The 19586-nt window shown below is 42.1% G+C and overlaps 1 protein-coding gene across 1 annotated transcript in view; it reads right to left on the bottom strand.

The window, feature by feature from the left end:
- st6gal2a (ST6 beta-galactosamide alpha-2,6-sialyltranferase 2a) overlaps positions 1-16268 on the bottom strand; it is a 56481-nt gene extending 40213 nt beyond the window's left edge. Inside the window, exon 1 of the mRNA XM_015966162.3 lies at positions 16072-16268. The gene's annotated coding sequence lies outside the window, so the exon portion shown is untranslated. The remainder of the gene's footprint in view (positions 1-16071) is intronic.
- Positions 16269-19586: the final 3318 nt, after the last annotated feature.

Here is a 19586-nt window from a genome sequence, read left to right as displayed (position 1 = left end):
TTGTAGGATAAAACCAGCTTAAATTCCCATCACTTCTAAAAAGCTTCGCTCTATTCTGCTCAAATCTGAACCACCTCCAGACCATCACAGTGCAATTTCAGGCTGCATGACTATTTGTTTCCTTGAAAAAGAATACAGATATTATATCCAAGTGACCCCAGAGGTTGGAGCTTTGCTGTAGGCTGCTTTTCCTGTTCATTAAAGTGTACCAAGCTTGTATCTTCGAGTTACACTTCACTCAGAAGAGTCTTCTTCGAGTATTTTGAACCAAAGTCTGAATAAATTACTGTTAACAGGAGGCTTCCTGTTGGTCGTAGCACTGAGGAAATCTCAAATTAATCCCTTTGGTGTCGAGTAGTGAAGAAGCTTCACGGAGCTACGTTTTACTGTGAGAGCTGCTGAGTAAGTGAGAGACAGGAAGAAACAGATATCAGGCCAGGAGTCAGTGAGGCCCAGATCTCTGACTCTGCAAGGCTTCTATCAGATAATGAAGCAGCTGATTAAAATATTGTATCTCAAGTGAAACGGCATTTATAAAACACATTAAAGTAGAAAAAAATTATATCTCTTTGTGCTTTGTCACCAAAAAAGTAGTATTTTTTCAGCTGCACATAAGATAAAGAAAACATGGGGACAAAATGAAAACAGAGGTTTGTTGGTGTTAAAAACCAAAGTTAGAAAGTCGAGTCTAACGTAGAAATCCAAAGAGCTAAATGAAGTGAGGCGTTCTTTGCTCACTTTATGAAGCTCTGACTACATGTCCACCTCGTTTTAGCCTCCAGAGCCAATGAGGCTATTACCATGTGGGAGAGGAGACTTCGCCCTGTGTAATTATGCTGGCAGCATCTGAGCTCTCCAAAGGGTCCACTGCACTTCATTACGTCTCCAAACCCCAGAGTACTACTGTTCAGAATAGCCATTAGGCCGAAAGCAGCTGAAGTCCAGATAAATGAGCAAGTGAAGACAGACAGGAGAATGTCAAAGCTGAAGCTGTTTCTTTATGTGAAAGAAAACCAGAACTCCGACTCTCCTTTTGTCATATCTGCCAATTTGTCTGTAGGACATCTGAATGGAAGGGCTATTACCTTTTATTTCCAAAGCAACAGCTCAAAATCACGGAGTTTAAACCTCCATATATATCCTGTTCTAATCCTGTAACTGCTCCAACATAATGACATAATGAAGGGCTTCCTCCTCGCTTTCCTTCTACAGCTCACCTTCTTTTCTTCCCCTATCGTTTCTAGTCTTATGTGACCTACATTCAGCTGCAGAGCTGTGCATGTAAGTGCAGGCGCCGCACCACTGGCTCTATCTGTGACCACACACGTTTGCTCTCGGTTATGGTAAAGCTGTACTGTACCCACGCAGAGAACAGAATTGATATCAGATTCAATGCTGCATCTGTTTGGGACGGAAATGTGTGCAGTCAGCACTCAAACCGCCGGTGTTTCCAGTTGAATGTGGCGTAAAAGCAGCAGCAGCATCTAGCACGAGGTGGTGAGAACACACTGCAGGCGATAAAGCTCATCCCAACCACAGATGTCAATCACATGCACGAGAACACGCAGCTGCGTGAGATAGCTCGTCTAAAACCACAGACAGCAGCAAATACAACAAAACAAGATGTAATTTTCTGATTTTGCTGCAGGGGGTGAAAACAGGCAGGAAAACAAAAGAAGCAGGTAGGCTAGGTTCTGCCTGACACCAACCTGCAGAGACTTGCTGTGCAAGTCAACGGTGCAAGTCAACGGTTTCACTTGCGAAAAGATTCCATCATCAGTTTATGTTTCATCAATAAATGAGGTGTGGCGTCTCCACAGCAAGTAAACACACACAACAATTAGTGAGTCTAGACCTGATTTAGAGATGCCAACAGCAGCATTTCTTCAGATAATCTCTTGACTGTCAAACTACCTCATACAGCAAAAACTCCTGGACCCCAAGCAGGAGAGCCAGTGTGACCATATTCTCCACTCCGGCGGCATTTAAAGATAAAATACATAAACATTCATAATTTAATGACAGAAGTATTTTTAGACATGTTTACCAGAAAAATTCTGACTGAGAAACTGTAATAGCAGTTCTTCTGAGTTGCATATGCATGCCGAAAGTGAAAGTTTTCTTTTAGTCCCATCGCCTAAATTAGCCGCAGAAAGAAAACAGATCGGGTCAGAAAACAATCTCTCCTGCATCTCTGGGAAACTCGGTGTTTAATAGGAGTGGGACGATCTACTTGAACTCACGATACGATGCACCTCGATATGTCTGAGACACGAAACGATATCACGAAGAAAAAAAAAGGAAAATATTACTGTATAATAACAACTTGTTTTTTTTTCCAGTTGCACACAGGGAAACACAAGGCCTAACTGGCCAAACACAAGCAAGAACACCCTTAGTGCTGCTTTAACCCTTGGTTAACTTATCTCAGGACTGGTTCTTCAAAAACAACTAACATATCAACATGTTCTGGTGTAATCGGTGATCTTTGAGCAGACACAATGTCTCCTGCCATGGAAAAGACACGCTCACTGGGCACTGATGTAGCAGGAATGCAAAGGTAGGCTTTGGCAAGGGGGGCAAGTATGGGGTAAGCATAAGCATTAACTTTCCACCACTCAAGTGGACTTCTGTTGAGTGGGATGGGAATCCCACTCCTGTAGGACTGCATCTCCATTTCAATCCCTCTGCTGGTCTGCACTGTCTCAACAGTAGTGTAGGAGCTCCCAAGATCTTCCAACGCTGTCTTCTTTGGTGGGGGAGGCTGTGCCACATCCTGCATCTGCCTTTCTCCTTCTACTGGCTCTTCCTGGCTCTGCTCTGCTCCCTGTGCTGCCTCAACCATGACCCTGGCCTGCTCTGCTGCTGCCCCTGATGTTGAAGCGCTGAACCTAGTGGTTCTTTCATCAGTGTAACTGGTCAGAAAATAAATAAAATAGAAAAACTAGTTAAACATTTCTGTCCTTCACTCTCATTCACTCTCTCTCTCTGATCGACTAATAAAAAAACATAAGTTTTCAGACTCTGGCCTGCACATACACAGTTACACACATGCAGCAGGAAACCTCAATTTTTTTATTTATTTTTTTCAATAAAAGTTAGCCTCCCTGGTTGCGCTGCTCATGAAGTGCTGAAGCTTTTTCACGTATTCGGGCATAGATGGACTCACGTTGTTCATCATTCAGATGGGACAGGCTTCTGAATCGTGGGTCAAGTGCTGTGCACTCCTGCAGCATGTCATTACAGTCCCCGGTGCATCGGTCCGAGATGTCGAGTAAGATGGCGCTTTTCATGTTGGCGATGGTCTGTGTGTCATTTTCGTTTGGTGACATGCTTTGCTCGATCATGTACTTCAGTGGCATTATCAGTGAAACAGTGGGCTCTTTTTCATCACAGACAACAGTTGTGGCTGTCTTCAGTGGCTTAAGCAGTTTCACTATGTCTTCTACATCTGATATATCAGTGTGATCCAGAGCGTCGATTTCTTTCGCATTCCTTTGGATTTCTGGGCAGCTCAACGCTGCTGAGACAGCTGCTTGCTGCTCCAGGTAGCGCGCCAGCATTTCGTACGTGCTGTTCCACCTGGTCTGGACATCGGTGATGAGTTTATGCCGAGGCAGTTCCAACTGGGTTTGCTTGTTGGTCAGGACTGCGGTGGCCGTGGTGCTCTTGTGAAAAAATGTAGTTATTCTTCGCACACGACCAAGAAGGCGCACGATGCGGGATACAGCCAAGCCTCTCTTACTCGCCAGATTCACAACATGCGGCAAGCACTTGATGTGAGGGTGGAGACCGCTCTCTCTCACAGCAATGTCCATGTTGCTCACGTTGTCTGTGACACAAGCAATGGTTGTGTGTGGCCTTGTTAGCTCCCACTCACTCAGTGAATTTCTCAACACGTGAGCTATGTTAACACCAGTATGACTTTCACTTAGCTCACGAGTTTGCAACACAAAGCTTTTACTCTCCCATTTTTCATTGATGACTTGTGCTGTGATGGTGATATAACCGTGTTGCACGCGAGGTCCAGCCGTCGGTGGTCAGAGCGGCGCAGTCAGCATTTTTTAGACACTCTTTCACACTTTGTTTCATTTCATTGTAAATTTCCTGGATTACCTTCTCTGAAAAATGTCCTCGGCATGGCAACTTAAACTTGGGCTCCAGCACCTTGAAAATTTGGATGAATTTTCTGTTCTCTACTATGTTAAATGAAGCTATGTAGTCTGCTATGAACTCACCAATGAGCCGGGTTATCCATTTTGCACGTGGACTTGACGGACATAGAGTTGGTGTCAGTGCTTGTTTCATGGTCAACTGTCCTTTCAGTAGGCTCGTTTTCGCCACGGCCGTCCTCATATTTTTATGGTAACGTTGAAGGTGGTGGTTCACGTTTGCTGTGTTGGAGGTGGTGTACGGAATGACAGCATAGCATACACACAGTCTTGGTCTTTTCCGTTACTCTATTGCCATCATTGTCTTTTTTAACTGGAAAGCCAAAATACTGCCAGACAGATGACCTGCATCCAGGAGGAGCGTCCTCAATTTCGACCTCATTTGACTCCATTGTTCTGCTGTTTCGGGGCAAGGCAGTTGGTGGCACCAACTTGGTGCTAATGTGAATATTTGTTCGCTCGCTTGTTGTTGTTGCAACATGCTCTGTGACTTGACGTCACGACGCACTGCACCATTCCCCGGATGTTTTTTTTTTTTGTTTTACCCTGCTTAATCAGCAGAGATGGTGCCATCAGCCTGCCACCATAGACTGTATGCCTGCCCTACTACTACACAAATCATGCAGCAGTGCCGTCTAGTCTAGTTTCGTGGTCCATTTTTTTACCTCGATGCATTTTGTCACGTTTTGTATCGTGAGATTTCACCAAACGATATTTTGTCACATCCCTAGTGTTTAAGGGCCCCGCCCACATTGGCTTGCAACTGTCCGCGCGAAGGAAAGAGCAGAGCCTTTGACAAACTTCTACCTCCTGAAACAGGATCACAGGAGCAGCTAATCACTCGTTTTGATCAAGTCTGCAGCAGGAAAACATCTACAACTGGCAGGAATAAGGCAATCACGATGCTAGCACACTTCTGCTAACGCTACAACAGGCTAAAACAATAGTTTGCTAGGTTGAACGCCACACTAATCACTTAGCTCCAATTAACAAAAGATGAATATCCTTTATGTTCCCCTCCCTCATACTCTACAGTTAGCTTGAAGTTTGCCGGTTTAGTTAGCATTCAAGCTAGTTTGGTGTGCTAACTTGTGGGTTCTATGTCTTTGTTTACTGGCTCACGTAAACGATTCATTTTGCTGTAGAGGCCGGGGAGGGACTTATGGAAAATATAAATCATTAAAGATTACCAACTTTATATCATAGAACAGGGTCAGACAGTCAATTTTATGCATTTTTGAGTTACTTTAAAACATTCAAACTGTGTACCCCAGCTTTAACAGTCAACATTTAAAATCAATAGATTCAAGTAAAATGATCCATTCCTGATTTGAACCTTGTAGAAATGGTTTTCATTGTTTATATAAAAAAGCTGAATCAGGACTTTAACAAACCACATTCAAATGTCGCGGCTACAGTATGTCTTAGTGACTTCACACTGTCTCTTGTTTCAAAGAACAAGTATTACATTTATTTATTTGTACATTTCTACTTAAAAGTTATCTGACCAAAGTTCCCAAACTAAACTCCTAATGTTAGAAGCGGTGATACTGAAGTAAAAAAGTCCTAATGAGTGATTGTGCCTAAAAGAAATGGTTCATTTGGAAGGTTGTCACTCCGAAATTACACAAACTGAACAGAATCGCTTCCCTTTGTAATAAAATAGAAAAGAGCTTAAAAGGATTTTTTTTTCTGTGACGTTACACTTTTCCCCGTCAGCTGTCAATTGTGTGATCAGGTATGAGTGTAGTTCTCACTTGACACCATTTTACTTAACTTTTTATAACGTAAAAAAAAAACTTGAATCAAAGCATATTTACAGACTTATTCAGCAGCTGATGTTAAGGTGAGCTAATCAGACGACCAGGACGTTCATTAAGAGCCTTGGTGCATCATCAGCACTTTGAACTTTCTCATATAAGCGGATGGCTTTTAGGATCTGTGGTAAATGCAGCCGTTGAGCTGTGTGAGCAAATACAGTCAATGTGAAGCTTATAAATAACAAATAGTGGAGCTAAAAAGACAAAAACACATAAGAATCCAAAAATATCCACCTGTATTACAGTTTTTTTCAATAGCTAAAATGCATTTTTCAAAACTGCACATACAAAACCTCAAACAAAACACACTAATTCCTAAACCGTGGCTTCCTTTTGCAACAAAACCCTGCCATCACATATCGTAACATGTTCCCAAAATGGAACACATGTCTTCATTTGGTAAACACAGCCACATTTTCCCATGACACACACATACCATTCATTACTTAAACACAAGTAGCCTTTGGGTGAACTCTACCAAGCATGGAAAGTACATTGAAGAGCAAAAATGAAAACACAATTGTTTAAATGGAACGTAATGAATTACACACTGAATGTATGACAGTGCCCACTTTTCTCTGAGACAAACATTAGACATCACACAAATTTTGAAACAAAACATTTTATTTTTACTGTGTAACCCCCCCCCCCCCCCCCCCCCCCACCACCACCACCCCCCCACCCACCCACCCAGCCAACCCCTCTCCCATTTAAGCATAATCATGGGGCATCATGCCTCCGGTCTCTGTCTGGCCAAAGGGCCTCATCAACATCCTCCTGGTCCAAACAGAGCTGGAAGTGCCGCCTCGAGTGCCTCATGAAGTCTCGACAGGCCTCAAAGGCCACATCTCTACAAGCCTCCTCCATGGCTTGCAGCAGTGGGACCTGCTCTGTGGATTCCTTTCGTACACCTTCCACCTCCAGGCTGAGAAAAACTCCTCAGTGGGATTGAGGAAGGGGGAATAAGTTGGAAGGTGTAAAATGGAAAACCGTGGGTGGTCCTGAAACCACTCATATACCTGGGTAGCCTTGTGGAAACTTGCTTTTATGCTGCAGTCCCTGATTGCAAATTGCTCGCCAGATCCGAAAGTTTAGAGATTTGAATATTTGTGTGTTGTTGATTGAAGCTTTGAGAATTTATGTGAGAAGTGTGTGTAAACCTAAAAATTGTGTGCTGTGTTTTGACAGCAAGGTAATGTGAAATTGACATCAGAGTGTAAAGGAGGAAAATCAGAGTTCTAATATAAGAAAATCTTAAGTAGTGATAAATTGAGTCAAGTGACTGGGAACAGAAGTAGAGGTTGTGAAAATTGTGCCTCATTTTTGCTTTTTGAGTTTTAGCATTCGAAAAAAAAACTGTAATGACCTCCCAAAGCTGAGAAAGCTAGATAATGGCTCCTGTATCCGCACAAATTAGCAACTATTTAACAAAAACTGTTTTAACTAAGTTTGGACACGAAGAAAAAATACATGGTGCACTTTTTGTCAAATGTTCTAAATAAAAAGATTGATGTCCTTCATTCCAGTTCTCCCTCTAAGGTAAAAAAGACCAAACTCATGAGAAACTGCCTCATACTGCTGCAAAAACCAGGCGCTGCAAGGTCAGAGCAGAAAGCACCAACTCCATTAAAGACTGAGCCCTCCAAGGGAGATTAGGTCCGTCCTGTCGCGTCTAACCTCCTCCAACTAAAAGAGTGATTAGATCAGTGGAGCAAAAATGTCCTTTTTTACAAAGTTGTGCTCAGGAGCTCATTAATCTTACTCCAAAAAATGAAAGTACACCTAAAAAAATGGCCAAGGGTGCAGGAAGTTAGAAATCCATCTCACATGCAGACATGCATGCCAGTCCTGTTGTAGATAATTCACACTTGATTACCAACCACCAAGTCACTTATTGCACGGTCAATGAACCTCTTCCTACCCAAGCAGCACAAATCAAGTTCAAGTCAGTTGTAATTACGAAAACAGATCAGGTTTATAATTGTATGAAACGTACCTTTGATTTGCTTACAGAAAACAATGATAGATGATCCTTTGAACGTGTTCGCTGAAGCATGACTAAAAAATGAAAACAAGTCAGTCTCCTTGCTGTTGAAACATGGCTTCCATTAACGGTTTTAAACCAGCAATAAATCAGATACAACAGCAAACCAACCTTTGATTCATTGAAAAAGAGAAGCAAAGCTCCAACAGCCCAACCAGGCATCGAGTGCCTTTTCAGTTTGACTCTGAAGTCTGAAACCAATAACAAAAATGGTGAAAAGAAAGGTATTTAGCAGGCTTACACAGATATCTCTGGTAAAATCACACAAGGCATGGTTAAAGACAAGCATCTTGGTGAACAGGTTTTTCTTATAATTAGGATTATAAACAAGGCACAAAGGAAATGGTGCCCCTTGCTTGGGACCAGTGACGCCCACGGCATGACATAAATGGAAAAACACCCAAAAGTCAACTCAGAGATGACACAACTCTCCATCTTCATTGGGATTAAAGAGCATGAGAATGCTCAAAGACTGCAGGATTTAAATTCAAAATGTACGTTCATCCATGACCGAGGAACAAGAACTCAGAACATGAGGGTTGTGCAGAAGGCCACAAAACACTAACAACTTCTTAGCAGGTCTTACACAGGTGAAGCTAGAAGCTCCGCCCCTAAGCGCTGACAGAACTGATCCACATCAGCATATCACATGAAGGCTGATGCATTTGGGAAATTTCCACTAAACCAGCAGACTTCAGCGCCACAGCACTTTCATCTCAGAATGTTCACTTCTTTGTAATCTGCGTGAACTCTGGACGCTTGCTTTTAAACACAGACTGAGATTAGCAGCTTCTCTGAGACTTACATCGCAGCTATGAAAGCTGCACCACAATAATCTGCTGGAGCACCCACTCGTCCTTTTTGAGACGACACACCAGAACTGACCGTGGTGTCTCAGCTTCAAGGAACTTTACGGCCAATTATCACAGGCGTGTGTGTGCTTCCTCTAAGTGCTTCCTGTAAACTCTGTCAGGAGTTTGGGGCACAGCTGGTCCTGATGACTCCAGCGCTCCTGCTTTTGAAGGCTGAGCTCATATAACTGCAGGCCTCATCGGTTAGAGCGCATCTGAAATTACACCTCCACCTTCTTCCAGAGAGCCCGCAGAGTCCCAGCTCACCTCTGTGCACAATCTGTACATATGCAGACGGAATAAAAACTACAAGGTTACGTTTTCTAGGAATAAACTAAAGAATGCAATCTAACTCATCTATTTAATTCTACTAAATTGCACAGGGAGGTCTCTTTTACCATTTTAACATGATTCACTATCAATAATAGTAATGTTTTGCAGAGCAATCACCAAATTCATCTTTACATTTTAGCTTCTATTGTTTTCTCCTTTTGATCCTGTTGCTTTGCGTAGCTGGAGGCTGCAAAAGCTTTCAAAGCCTGCTCAGCAGTGTACAGCGGATGAACTCGACTAAAAGCTGTGTTGTTTTGGGCCGTCTGACACGGCAACGTCAAATTGGGGGTGAAATGTGGTAATTTGTGGTCATTATTCCCTTAAAAAAGGAAATCTGATGCAGGATATGAGGGGCTTTGGTAATTATAATCTTCTGTCCATGTGGGTAAATGTCAAACCGACAAGACAAAAGCGTCTGAAAGCGTATGTGGACACACGGGTTGTTTAGAGCTAGAGGTTTTATCAGCCCAGACTCATGCTGTGTTAAATACTAGGGATGCACCGATACCTGTTTTTCCAAACTGATACGATACTGATACTTGGATGTAATTACTCGCAGATGCCGATTACCGATACCGATACTTCCACCACACAAAAAAATGCAATGATTTGGAATAAAGATTTTCTTTTCTTCTCTGCTTTCAACAGGAAAAGACTGTGAGGTAGATAAAAAGTAAAATATATGAATGGAAATCATCACAAAATTAAAATATTAGGTGAACACAAATGACAAGTTACAGTGAAGCCATTTTCAAGCAACTGCATTGGTATCCGTTAACTTTTACCATACTGATACTGGTATTGATATTGGTATCTGCACCGATACCGATACCAGTATCGGTGCATCCCTATTAAATACATTTGATTATTGAAGTTGGATGGAGTAAAAGTCCAAACATGAGCTTCATTCCTCTGATTTTTATTTATTTCCAACAACCCAACAGTTACTGAACATGTCAGGATGACATCAGCATGACAAGTTCTGCAAAAACAAGTTTTAGCAGCAATAAAATAAGGAAGCGTGTGAACTTTTAAAAGCACCAGTTTCACTATTACACCATGCTGAACTAATATTGGCATATTTCTTAAACCAGAGCAGATTTATAGCTCTGCAGTTGAGTCATTCTTACTGCTGCAGGTTTTGTGCCACATTTAGCATGTTAATTTGGTCCAGATCAGTTGATAGGTTTAACATACACTTCTGTGAATTGTACTTTTTCTGGATAAATAAGCAAACAAATCAAAGCTTGTGACTGCAAACCTGCTGATTGGTGAGAAGTCTGCTCAAATAAAATGCAACATTCCTCATTGTTTGAGCTAGCTATTTAAGCTTTTTTATCCCGCTACAGGATAGCGTTTGGTTCAAACCTGCAGCGTACACCATGTTGTTGCATCAGATCTAGGTGATTCACACCAAAAACAAACTTCTCATGAGTCCATTTGGACCCATAGTGAGACCTTTCTTTTGTTATAGTTTTAGCCCGTCCTGTTTACAGATGATTGCCACACCAAAGGAAGAAAAAGAACCACAGTTTGATCTGAAGGTGATTTTTCTTATAAAAAGGGCTGAATAGTGGCAGTTATGTAAATCTGGAAACTTACAAGGCATTCATTCCTAATAGAGACCACTGCAAATGTATTAAAATATGAGTCAAGTTCAACTTAAATGACTGAGTCATTACAACCTTTAGGCATCCAATAATAACTGAATCCACCCAAAATGCCCCAAGGTGCAGGCTGCAGAACAAGTTTAAACTCTGGTTCCTCCACGTAAACAAGGCAAAGGTTTCCTAAAGATCTGCTTTACCTGTAAATCTAACCAGTTCATTCTGGGAAGTTGATTACGCAACAAAGTCCTGAAAATCCCAATCATCTAAAACTCCACCAACATGCATCTTCTTTTGTCATTTGAAGTCTCCAATGTGAACAGCACACCAGTATGAGCTGCAGTAGTCGGTCACTTATTTAACCATCTCTTCTACACAAATCACTTACCGCCTGATTTCTGATAGGAGCCGTGTGTTTTTCTCCGCTTTTTTATTCCTGTACCATAATAAGCACTTGCCAAGATGCCCCTTTATTTTCATAATCCGTTTGCAGAGTGAATTTGAATTCTAACGACAAACTGTTTTGATTTCCTCGGGGTTCCTCTATTCTGCAACATTTAAAAAGGTCGAGAGGGAACAGGTGTAGCGTCATGAATGTCCTGTTTTTGACCTAAAGGTCATGATCTGTTGCGTCTGCTCGAGCAGAGACATAAAGTCTCTGACAGTCTAATCTACATGAGATATTGGCCAAGGTCTTTCATGCACTCTGCTCATCTGAACTGCTTCACCTCTGTTACAGCTCAACATGAAGACGGAGAACTCTCTTGATGAATACATAATCAAACGTTTGTTATTACCAATTATAATGTGAGCCCAATGTTCAATCAATCTGTGAAATGACAATGTTATTACTTGATATTATAATCCTGTGATCAGTAGTATTTTACAAGTAATTATAATCTTGGACAGCTGCACTAGACACGTGATGACACAGAGTAATGCTAAAGTCACACGACACATTTCCTTTTGTCTGATCCAATCAGAACCTTCATTTCTGGCGCGAGGCATGGTTTTCTGTGGTGTTTGTATAAACCCTCTTTTGCATGTCAAATTCTGATTCGCCAGTAAACCAAAATATGACAATTATAAAAACGATTCCACGCCACCTTTTCTTTAGTTCAAAGCGTTCTAGAGAAGTCTCGGACAGGCCATCCGGACTTCCTCACCAGCCAAAAGAACCTCGACAGGCCGGATAAAATCTGCTGCAAGTGACACCTGACCACAACGGTTCCTTCAGAATAAAAGCTGAACCTCATGACCCCTTAGGGTCTCGCTGACACCAATGATAACCTGTTGTGACCTGGAAGCATTCCAAGACTAGTTTGGTCGGCACCGCTGCTTTTCTACCGGCTTCGGTTCCAAGGAGGGTCCAAGAGGACCTCGAAATTCTGGATCTAACGGAGGCTTCCCCTGGGGTACGTAGACCGACAGATGGCATCTCATGTGTGTTATTAATCTCCAACTATAGTTTAGAGTGAAACATTCACCCCCACTCAGAACTAAATGCTTCTACGGATCTGCTGGTTCTGAATAACATTCCACACACACACCATCACTCATCTCACGTCTCACTCCACCTTAGTTCCATCAGTCCATCGAGTGTTTAAAGTTAGTCTTGTTTAAATTGTGTAGAAATAAATTTCTTAACTATTTTTAACCTGACTCTCTCTCTTTCCTTGGAGTTAATATGAAGTGTTGCTTAATCCCTGCAATAAAAAGTTCTGATCTTCTGGTTAAAATATTCAAAGATCTATCAGATTGATATTTCATATTTCTATGGAATCTCACATTTTATGGTTCATAAGTAAGATTTAAACTACCCATCGTTACACAGGTAAACTGAAAAGTAAACATCAGCACAAAAATCAGTATAACATATTAAAATTTAAGCTCGCTGTGATAAAAAACAAAACGGTCTTTGCTGATTTCTGAAAAGCTGGTCTCAGTATCCCTGCGATGGACTGGCTCTCTGTCCAGGGTGTACCCCGCTTGATTGCCCATTGACTGCTGGAGACAGGCACCAGCTCCCCCCACGACCCTACGTGGACAAGCGGGTTCAGAAAATGGATGGATGGATGGTCTCAGTATCTAATTTCTCTGCAGAAAGTCTGAATGCTGCAGGCCTGCCGAGCTGAGATCGGTTAATAGGTCTTGGTCAGTATTGATTAAGCGAACGTGCAGAGGAAAGAAAAAAGGGTGTAAAAAATCTCTGCTTTAATGTGGTTTGACACTGAGATAGAAGGGCTGGATGTTTGTTTGGATGAAGGCAGCAGCACACCTGTATTCCACCTGCACATGCACAGTGGATCACATTTCTGACTGTAACTCTGAAAACACAAGAGATTAAGACAGGCAAGCCAGTGTGCAGCAGCATGCAGATTTCTTTTGTTTAAAACAAAAGATATTTTGGTGTTTCTGCAGCAGCAGGGGGGATGTGTGGGGTCCTCACGAGCAGTCAGTGCCGTACCTGCATTACAGAGCTGATAGCACATTCTCAATTTAAAGCAACGGTGTATAGTTTGTAGGTTTGTACCTTTAACACTTTTCTGGTGGCGGACGATTTCTAATACTCGATGTGGCTGCAGCCAATCGGTTAAGTCTGCTAAATATTAACAAGTTTGTAGGGGAACTAGGCAGGATTAATAAAATATAAATAAATATCACCTCCCATGCATCTCGTGTCCACATTAATAAATTCATGATGCATTTATTTTACATTTACACACTAAAGGAAAAACAAGATAAATAATTCATCTGATTTTTTTATGCATTTGCTGCCAAAAAGCACCGTCCATATAAATTCCACTTTTTGTTCTAGTCATAACCTCTCTGAAGCCTCCAACAACAGACTGCACATAATTATTCAGCAACCGCGTACACACACAAAATGAAAATTTAGTCTGGGATCCAATGTCAGCATAACCTGGAGAGAAGGTGTGAATGTTATCTTAATGCGCCGTTTACTCTTCAGAGGATTTCGTCGGATTCCTCAAGTGTGTGTGTGTGTGTGCGTGTGCGTGTGTGTGTGTGTGTGTGTGTGTGTGTGTGTAGGTTAAAGTGACATAAACGTGCGCTTCTGTTCCTTGAGAAAATTCAGAGTGATAAAATGATCTAAGAAATCTGCTCCAGGGACAACCAGATGTCTTCCATGTTTTGGCTCCTGATGTTTTAGGTGTGTTACTTTGGCTCTCGGTCGTGCAGCAGGAATATGATGAAAAACATCCCGACCACCATTAGTTGTTTTTTTCTAGTCCAAAGCGGATTCTGCATTTGCTGCTTATTGGTCAGATCACCGGATAAAATTTGCATTTGGAGTTTAACAGCAGTTTTCTTCTTCGCTGTTAAAAGAATTTTTTTTCTCCATACAATCACAAAAACACAAACCACCCAAAAATTAATGATATTATGTTGTCAGTCACATTCTGCTTTGCAAGCATGATCATATTTTTGTCAAGTCTTCTGCTCCTTCCTTAGGCTAAACTCACATGGGCCTAGTCGCAATCCTCACACTTCCACACTTTCACCAATTAATTACGCGTTTTCGTCCAGGGCTGTGCGAGTGGCTAAGGAGTTCTGATTCTCAAGTGTGGAGCTTGGCTCCGCCCCTTTTACATAATTAGTCTGCACTTCAAAGCCTGCATCGGTGCAGACCTCAACGAAGGGTATTACCCACAATCCATTGCTGTGTGGGAATTTTGATAAGGCGGAGAAATGACTCAACTGCCCATTTTGTAAACTTGTATTTTCAAGTAAAATACTGAATTTTTTATTATTGTGTTTATGATTACGATCAAATGTTGCTGATTAAATCATGCATGACATGTTTGTAGAAAAATATTTTCTGCTGATTACTGTACCTGTGTGTGTATTTTTTAACATGACATGGTTGCAATTTAATCTTGTGTTTTGAAATCATTCAGTTTTTAAAGCATTTCAAGCAGCAAATTGGCACAAAAAGCAACCAGCATTTAGGAAGTCGTGGAGATGCAATGCAGTGGCACGGTCGTTATTTGCACACTTGTTTACGCACTTGAAGCCTACATGCACTTTCACCAAGTGCACTTCACAGAGGACCATAGGCAGCAGTGTGGGTATTGGGACTGTTTGAAAAGGTCACGGCAGGTCAAACCCTACTGAATGAGGGCAAAACACACCAACAGCATGTTTTGCCTTCATTATTATTTTCCGCAACAACACCTGCGACACATTATCCTGTTGAATTATTACACAATTCTGTTTCCAAGTATCACTGTCTCATTAAAATAAAAAAAAAAGTTAAAAATCATTGTCAGGCACAGCGGCTGCCTGCTTGGACATGTACGCTCCTGTAGCTAGCAGCTCTGTTTCTGACTGATGACTAAACAGGAAGTTTTATTGGTTTGAATATATAGATTTGAAGCTAAATGTTAAATATATGGTAAATGGTCTGCTTTTAAAAAGCACCTTCTAGAGTCCTGGAACCCCCCAAGGAGCATTACAGCACAGCAGCCACACACACACTCATGTGCTGATGGTGATTTAGCTGCAGCTACTCCTGGAGAAGAGAACAGTGACATATATTGAGATACTTCTAAAGACACACTTGAAATACTTCTAAAAAATATTTTCTTCATGGGTCAAAGAGCAAATTTTATCTCATAACTGAAGTTTTAATCACCTCACTCTGCCTCCTGCTCATTTAAATCTGTTTGCAGTCTCCTTAAAACGTGATCTGTCTCTAAAGTCAGTAGTCAGTCACAATAAATCCAATTTTTTTACAACAAACAGACGTTTTAATGCAGTTTTCATCAGTCCCTGTGTGAGCTGCATTGGTGAAGTCACTGATGAATGGCATTTTGGTGATAAAGAAAAGGCAAACGTCTTATTTTTAAATGATAAGGTAGTGATAATCAGAGCGGACTGCCAAGTGGAAACCCTCCTGAAAGACTCACCGGTGCAGAACTGATCGGGTTTGGTCAATAATTAGCAAAACCATTGTCCATAATGTTAATTAAATCATTTGTCTCAACAGACAATAAGCTAAATTAGCTGCTTTTGGGCGAGCCACTGAACAAATGAGGAGATTTACTAAAACAAGACGCGGATTTTGCTGCAGATTCTTGTAAAAAGCTATTAAAACGCTGAATAGTGACGCTTTAATTCATCCACACGTCGTGCATCCTGACACAAAGCGGCTCTGGAGCGGTCCGGACTCCGAGCACCGAATGTAGAACTGTGGCAGGGGAGAGGCGAACAAAGCCTCACCTTAAATGCTGAGCGGGTCCCGGCTGGATGCTGCTGCTGACGGCCGCTTCATAGCGCTGATGCTCGGACACGCGGCTCGGTTCGACCCGGTCCTCCACGGAGCGGATATCCCACACAACTGAGAGCCGAGAGCCCGTGCAGCTTGTTACATTGTTGCTGCTGGCCCTTCTCCTTTGCCTCACATGCGCGTCCAAATTCTAGGGGGCGGAGTCTAGAGAGAGAGAGAGAGAGAGAGAGAGAGAGAGAGAGAGAGAGAGAGAGAGAGAGAGAGAGAGAGAGAGAGAGAGAGAGAGAGAGAGAGAGAGAGAGAGAGAGAGAGAAAGTTGGCAGGATTCAAATGAAGAGAGGAGAGGATTTTTTTATGACATCCTCCTTGAGAATCTCACCTATGATTGAACATGATGGATAATTAACTCTCTGCTAATTACTTTCTCTCCATTTTCCATCTGTCCATTCTAAATTTTCTATCTGTCAAGTCTAAATTAAACTGGAATGGTTTCTTTCCACAATCAGACGAGCAACAATGGCGTTCACATCTTGTGCATGTAGGATAAGATTTGTAATGCGCACAGATTTTGAAACATTTTCTCATCCACAGCTACAGGTTAATGTCAGCAGAAGCTCAGATTACTCTGAATGCTGTTCAGAAAGAGTCCAGGCCTGTGTGTTCCTGTACCATTTTCCTGATTTTATATCTAAATGACCTGTTTTTGTTTAGCACCTTCTTAGGGTTCTACAACCCCCCAAGGCACTTCACAGCACAATCAGTTTTCACCCATTCACACACTCACACGCTGGTGGTGGTGAGCGACAGTGCAGCCACAGCTACCCTGGGGCACCACCTGTCCCGCCAGCAGGCAAAGGGGGTTAAGTGCCTTGCCCAAGGACACACTAGCAGCATTCTCTAGCAGGAGCCAGGATCTTGCCTGCAACCCTCCGATTACCAGGCAACCTGGTGTACCCCCTCAGCCACTGATGCCCATACAGGCTATTTGTATAAATCAACTTAAATTGAAGATACTAGCTCATCAATCAATCAATCAAATTTTATTTCTAAAGCGCTTTTCAAACAAAGTGTGATTCAAAGTGCTTTACAAAATGACCCCAGATTCCCATAACAGGTTAAAAACATTTACAAACATATGCAAGCACACGCACACACAGACTCACACACACACAAACAAGTAAAAATTATATTAGGCTGAGTCCAGATGTGCCAAGTATGGTAACGCAAGGAAACGCCATCAGAGGAGCTGTCTGCCCCGGCAGCATCAGGTCTTCCACACTAAGTCAGGGCGCTCAGTGGAGGGGGAGCATAGACCCCCACCTATAGAGCGTCCAGGAAGCTACAGTCGACCACCGCTCCCGGGGCAGAGGGCCCCCACAGAGGAAACACTGGATTAAAATGAGTAAAAATGTAATAAAAGAGCTAATATAAATGACAAAAATTAGAAAATAAGTAATAAATAAAATGATATAGACAGTAAAATAATAATTTAATAATAAAACTGTGCTAAAATATAATCATATAAAACATGCAAAGCAAGTAATAAAATATAATCATGTAAAACGAGAAATAAAACTATAGAAAATATTTAGATAAAAGCTAACCTAAAAAGATGGGTCTTGAGTCTTGACTTAATAACATGAACGTTCTCTGCGGCCCTGAGGTCCTCTGGCAGCTCGTTCCAGAGGCGAGGGCCATAACACTGGAACGACGCCTCGCCGTGAGTTTGTGTCCTGACTTTAGGGATGACCAGGAGACGCCTGCCAGAGGAGCGCAGAGGCCGCGAGGGTTCATATTGTAAAAGCAGTTCTGATAGATAAGAAGGCCCAAGACCGTTAAGACACTTAAAAACCATTAGAAGAACCTTAAAATTGATCCTGAAACATACAGGGAGCCAATGCAATGATTCTAAAACCGGTGTCATGTGCTCCCGCCTCCTGGTTTTCATCAGGACACGTGCTGCCGAATTTTGTAGAAGTTGTAAGCCTGAGATGCTCTTTTTGGGAAGACCAGAAAGCAGGGAATTGCAGTAGTCTATTCTACTGGTGATAAAAGCATGCATCAGCATCTCCGTATTGGCCCGAGAGATAATGGGGCGGACTCTGGCGATGTTCTTTAGATGATAAAAAACAATTTTTGTGATATTTTTAATGTGTGGAATAAAAGTCAGCTCAGAGTCAAAAATCACACCCAGGTTCTTCACTCATAGTCTTAATTTACTTCATTTACTACTCAAAGTCAAAGCTATAAGGTTAAGTGAGTTTTTCCGGATGTCCCTCCCCTGGAAAGAAAGAACCACGCTGGACTATGGTCCCCCAGAGCTTTAGCCAGCCATGGATGGATCCAGCACCACATCAATTTAAAGATAAAAACATTTTTACTGGAATAGCAGGATCCAGATCAGCTGCAAATTGCTCACAGACTTCTATTATACCTACGGATCAAACTCATTAAATGTGTCCAGGTGAACTTCACACAATGTACTCTGCAAATATTACTGTGTGGTTTTCGGGATGATCGGAAGACAACAGTGTTATAAATCATCAGTCTACACACACGAGTCACTTTACACCTGATCTGAGTCATTGAAATCCTGTGAGCTCACCATCAGGGCCGGTTCTAGGTGGTGTCCCAGATAGGCCAGTGTAACTGACAGTGAATTTATTTCACGTTTACACTTGTATATATTTTTATTGATTCTTTTGTTGTTTTCTTTGAATTGATGCTGTGAGTCGGAGCTCTAAGTGAAGCGGAACTAATGTTCAGACAAACCTTTTTTAGAGCGACACACAAAAGTACACATGCAATCGCAGTTGTGCTGCATGTTGGCGCCGTTCAAACAAGATGTACTCTATGTTGTTGGGCAACAGTGGCACAGGAGTTAAGTGCTCGCCCCATAATCGGATGGTTGCAGGTTCGAGCCCCGCTCAGTCTGTTGCTGTCGTTGTGTCCTTGGGCAAGACACTTAACCCGCCTTGCATGCTGGTGGTGGTCGGAGGGACCGGTGGCGCCAGTGCTCGGCAGCCTCGCCTCTGTCAGTGTGCCCCAGGGCAGCTGTGGCTACTTCGTAGCTCATCACCATCAGTGTATGAATGTGTGTGTGTGAATGGGTGAATGACTGATTTTGTTGTAAAGTGCCTTGGGGGGTTCCAGGACTCTAGAAGGCACTATATCAAATACAGGTCATTTATTGTAGTGAATTCCATGTGTTCTGATTTCAAGCTGATGAAAATGTGATGCCAGTGTCGGTACGAAGATAAACATCATTTTCTCCCGTTTGTTACAGCAGGTGACGAGGTGCATTCATTTTTGGCTCTGTAAATTTGAGTTTTTATGGATAATATGGTTTAAGGTACATTTGATGCTAGTGTAAAGCATGTTTATGGTTTGTGTTAACCGAACAAGTAGATTGAGTCAAAGTGATAAATATTTTCAGTTTTGATGCTGTCTTTGTATCTTATTTATAATTTTGCATGTTTTATTTCTTTTAAGTTCTCACGATGGCAAC

Source organism: Nothobranchius furzeri, chromosome 14, assembly GCF_043380555.1.
Source record: "Nothobranchius furzeri strain GRZ-AD chromosome 14, NfurGRZ-RIMD1, whole genome shotgun sequence".
NCBI classification, from domain to species: Eukaryota; Metazoa; Chordata; class Actinopteri; order Cyprinodontiformes; family Nothobranchiidae; genus Nothobranchius; species Nothobranchius furzeri.
The sequence above is the reverse complement of the archived record's forward strand: the minus strand, read 5'-3'. Positions and strand labels throughout refer to the sequence as shown.